Raw genomic sequence first — 4,635 nt, 5'->3', positions numbered from 1 at the left:
CTACTAGTTTGGTAGTTCCTATTTCCTAGTTTGAGTAGTTTCGTAATTCCTAATAGTCTTCTACTTTTAGACTTCTACTAGAATTAGAACTCTAGAAGGCCCATTAGGCAATTACAATTAGAATTCAATTAAGTGTCCTTTTTTAGTTTTTTACATAGATTAGAATTTAGAAGGTTTCTAAATTTTTATTTTATTAATTTACCTACCTAGATTTACCTAGTTTTTTACTCTAAAAGGCCCATTATTGACACTTGTTTTTACATGAAAAATTTATTGATTTTATTCTTTACCTGAATTAAATTTAGTTTTATCTTGGACTCTTGAATATCAAATTATCAACTAATTCAGATTTTATTTGGCTTTGTATAGGAGCAAAATTGAAACCGACCCAAACCGACTCAATCCGACTCAAACTGACCAGATCGGTTTGACCTGTCAGTAGATCGATTTCGGTTCCTACCTTAGCTAACCCGACCAGGTCGGGTCGGTTGGGAAAATCCCAAGAAACCGACCCAACCCGTGAGTCCGGATTAAAAAAAGGATATAACTCATCTCTAGTTAAAAAAGTCATTCGTGCTCAATGGGGCGGAACTGTCTGGTCGGCCCCACTCCTTCAAAATTTCCACGCCGCTTTCTTTCGAAATCCATTTATTTATTTACGACCGGCGAGTTTCGATTCCAAAGCCAATCTCCACTACCAGTCTGCCATCTACGCCGGTGCTTGGCACCGCCGATCGGGTACAGACAGAAATGGGTTCCCACCTCTACCAATATCGCCTTTCTTTACTCACTTTTCTCTCTCTCGTCCTTCTCGTTCACTCCAACCTGAATCTCGAACCTTCAGATTTCGATGCTCTCTCTCTTATCCACAAAGACTTGGGTGGTTTCAACAGTCAACGCTATTTATCAGAGAATCCGTGTTATTCGGCCGCTGGTATCTTCTGCGAGAGGAGATTCTTCGGTGACTCGCCGGTGCTCCGCATCACAAGAATTGTCTTGGAATCGCAGCAGCTCGATGGATTTCTTTCTCCTGCAATCGGTCGTCTCACGGAACTCAGAGAGCTCTCTCTCCCTGACAATCACCTCGTTGACAAAATTCCTCGACAAATCATTGATTGCCGGAAATTGCAAATCCTAAACCTGCGAAACAACCGCTTTTCTGGCAGAATCCCATCAGAACTCTCCTCTCTCGTAAGCCTCCGATCCCTTGATCTATCTTCAAATAGCTTTTCGGGCGATTTGAGCTTTCTGAAACATTTTCCCAAACTAGAAAATCTTTCCCTTGCCGACAATCTGTTCACCGGAAAAATACCGGCATCCTTGCGTTCTTTTCGAAATCTCAGATTTCTTGATCTATCCGGGAACGAATTCCTGCAAGGTCCGGTGCCTAAGTCGCTGAACCGGGTCCAACACTCGAAATCCGGTTTAGGGATGAAGAATATTCTCCCTAAGCGTTACATACTCGCTGAGAATAATACGATAAAGAATCACACCAATTCTACCGTGAAGCCGCCTCTCAGTAAAACTAATTCCAGTACAACCGATTCTAATGAAGCCAAAGCTCCTTCGTCTTCAGAAAAAACCCATAAGCAGGACACGAGCAAAAAGAAGCTCAAGGGCTGGATCTTCGGATTCCTTGCCGGTGTGACTATAGGACTGATATCTGGATTGATTGTGTCTTTATTGTTTAAATTACTACTCATTTGCATAAGAGGCAGGGTCAAAGACCCGGGCCTTGCTATCTTTAGTTCACTGATTAAGAAGGCCGAAGATTTAGCATTCTTGGAAAAAGAAGATGGGCTTACATCTCTGGAGATCATTGGACGAGGAGGATGCGGAGAGGTTTACAAGGCTGAATTGCCGGGAAGCCAAGGGAAAATTATAGCAATCAAGAAGGTAATACAGCCCAACCCCATCGATGCAATTGAACTAGCAGAGGAAGACAGTAAGCTTTTGACGAAGAAGATGAGGCAAATTCGTTCGGAAATCCAAACTGTGGGTCAGATTCGGCACCGAAACCTGCTCCCTCTGCTAGCCCATGTGCCACGACCCGATTGCCACTACCTGGTGTATGAATACATGAAGAATGGGAGCTTACAAGACATGTTGAATAAGGTATCAGAAGGGAAGAGAGAACTGGATTGGTTGGCACGACACAACATTGCGTTGGGAGTGGCCGCCGGCCTTGAGTATCTCCATATGCACCACAACCCTCGTATAATTCACAGAGATCTCAAGCCTGGAAACATACTTCTCGACGATGATATGGAGGCACGCATCGCTGATTTTGGGCTAGCGAAGGCGTTACCAGAGATGAACACCCATGTCACAACCTCCAATGTGGCTGGGACTGTTGGATATATTGCACCTGAGTACCACCAGACACTCAAATTTACAGACAAGTGTGACATTTACAGCTTTGGCGTCATTCTAGCAGTGTTGGTTCTGGGCAAACTGCCTTCAGATAACTTCTTTCAGACCACAAAGGAAATGAGCCTGGTCAAATGGCTCAGAAACCAAATGATCTCTGAGAATCCGGGCGCGGCCATCGATCCCAAGCTGAAGGGGAATGGGTACGAGAACCAAATGCTGCTGGTTCTCAAAATTGCTTGCTTCTGCACTGTGGATGATCCAAAGGAGAGACCCAACAGCAAGGAAGTAAGGACTATGCTGTTTCAAATCAAGCATGAAACATAGTACCCTGTCCAATGGTGAACCGTGAATGTAATTATATATATATATATATATATATGTCGGTGTATTGTTTTGTGGTTTTAGCGTTATGTTGGAAATTAGTTGGCTGTTAGTTATTTTTATCGTAGCATATTAGTATGAGATTTGTTTGATGATCAAAGAGCTCCATCAATGTAAAAAATATAATTTTAATTTTAGGATTTCCATGTCCTTTGCTTAAATTCATGTCCGAAGGTTTATTAATGACTGGAAAATCTCATCATCTGCACTACTTTTCAAACACCTACCTGTATATATATATTTAATGGGACTAGTCATTTAATTTGTTATTCCAACTACCAAGATAACGGTGAAGCTCTCAATTGGGATTATCTAATGGGATTCCTTCGGGGCAGAGATGGATTAGGAATTCGAATGGAAGGAAATATATCAGAATTTCAGCACCTGTACGTGCAGGTAACGTTTGAAGATCATGCGGAGGGCTACTAACTACTTCTCCACTAGTAACATATAATCTCCATTCCCGATTTGAATAGTTTATCTCTAAATGAATCAGAAATTAAGGTTATTGACAACAGGAACAAAACCATTTTATGGTGGCTCAGTTGATAGAAATGGGATCTCTTGCTAATAAATAGAGATGGCAATATCCACCCTGCTCCATTGAGGTGGATATTGAGAAAACTCGAAATTCTGGTGACTGGAAACAGGGCAGGAATAGTATAAGAATGACTGGAGCAGAAGGAATTTCAGTTCCCCTCACAGACACAGAGATGGGATTGAGATTTATCGTCCCGTTAAAATACAGCATACAGGGCTGGGTATATGAATTCGAGGTTCGGGAATGGGATTATGGGGATAGGGGCCTGTCCCACACTCCCACTCGTTGCCATTCCTATTTGCAAATTGTAGCGGAGTCTTTGTTGACTGGGTTTCGGGATGATCACCCAGCGTTGTGTACGGTGTACCACATGGCACATGAAGCAAAAGAAAAACACAAAGGAGATATGGTCATATGGAGACCTGGTTTTGGTTTGGAATACAGAGCATCTTAGCTCTGGATCGTTCCAAACTTCCAATACCTTATCCTCATACTCGAATGATAATGAGCCAATGATGAATTCCCAATTCACCAAGATCTACATGAACTGTTACGGAGAAGGATCATGATCATTTCGCGCTATCAACAGATCGGCAGATCCCACGGAACCGGGCCAACCCGATCCAATTATATAGAGTCTGGTCTCCATCAAGCATCATGATTATAATTAGGTTGGGTTTGATTTTGATTGTTTTGAATCAACTACGGTAGTATTAAAATAATTTTTAATGTTACTTTACTCTTCACTTACATTAATTTATTATTAATCTTTAGGAAGTAAAAGGTTACATTTTATTTTAATATCTTCTATTCATATTAGATTGGTCTTTTCTTTGCATCACATGGCTATTATCCGTATAAAATCAAAGGATAATTTTCACCTTTTCTCATCTTATAACATTTTATTTATTTTTAAAAACCTTCACCTATGATACGACATCTTTTTGTATGTATAAATAGATAAAAATTTATGAGGTAGGGGAATTTAAAAACTTGCTATATAGAGTGGTGATTCCCTCATATGGGGGAATGGCATTCCAACAAGAATAGAAATGGGATTTTGATTTCGTCCAGTCAAACAGTTGGAATTGGAATAGCCCGATTTCGATTTTAGATCCCTATTCCTGTAAATCTAACATGGCCTAGCATCTAATATCTATTTCTCATGATATAAAATATGATGTTCTTATGTCAATTGTGATTGCATATTATAAGGTCAGACCTGATAATCACAAATAATCAATGTTTTAAAAAACGATCTAGAACTGGAACTATTCTGACCATTGATTTCTGGGTGACAGTTCAACCGTTCCTTCCAAACTGATGGTCTGTTCTGTCAA

General features: G+C 40.6%; 1 pseudogene across 1 annotated transcript; it reads left to right on the top strand.

The window, feature by feature from the left end:
• Positions 1 to 591: 591 nt before the first annotated feature.
• LOC104591552 (leucine-rich repeat receptor-like serine/threonine/tyrosine-protein kinase SOBIR1 pseudogene) lies at positions 592 to 2,891 on the top strand (annotated as a pseudogene). Its single transcript, XR_016085189.1, has one exon. The product of XR_016085189.1 is annotated as a leucine-rich repeat receptor-like serine/threonine/tyrosine-protein kinase SOBIR1 pseudogene (transcript).
• Positions 2,892 to 4,635: the final 1,744 nt, after the last annotated feature.

Source organism: Nelumbo nucifera, chromosome 4, assembly GCF_055504915.1.
Source record: "Nelumbo nucifera cultivar China Antique chromosome 4, China Antique-T2T, whole genome shotgun sequence".
Taxonomy (NCBI): domain Eukaryota; kingdom Viridiplantae; phylum Streptophyta; class Magnoliopsida; order Proteales; family Nelumbonaceae; genus Nelumbo; species Nelumbo nucifera.
The sequence above is the reverse complement of the archived record's forward strand: the minus strand, read 5'-3'. Positions and strand labels throughout refer to the sequence as shown.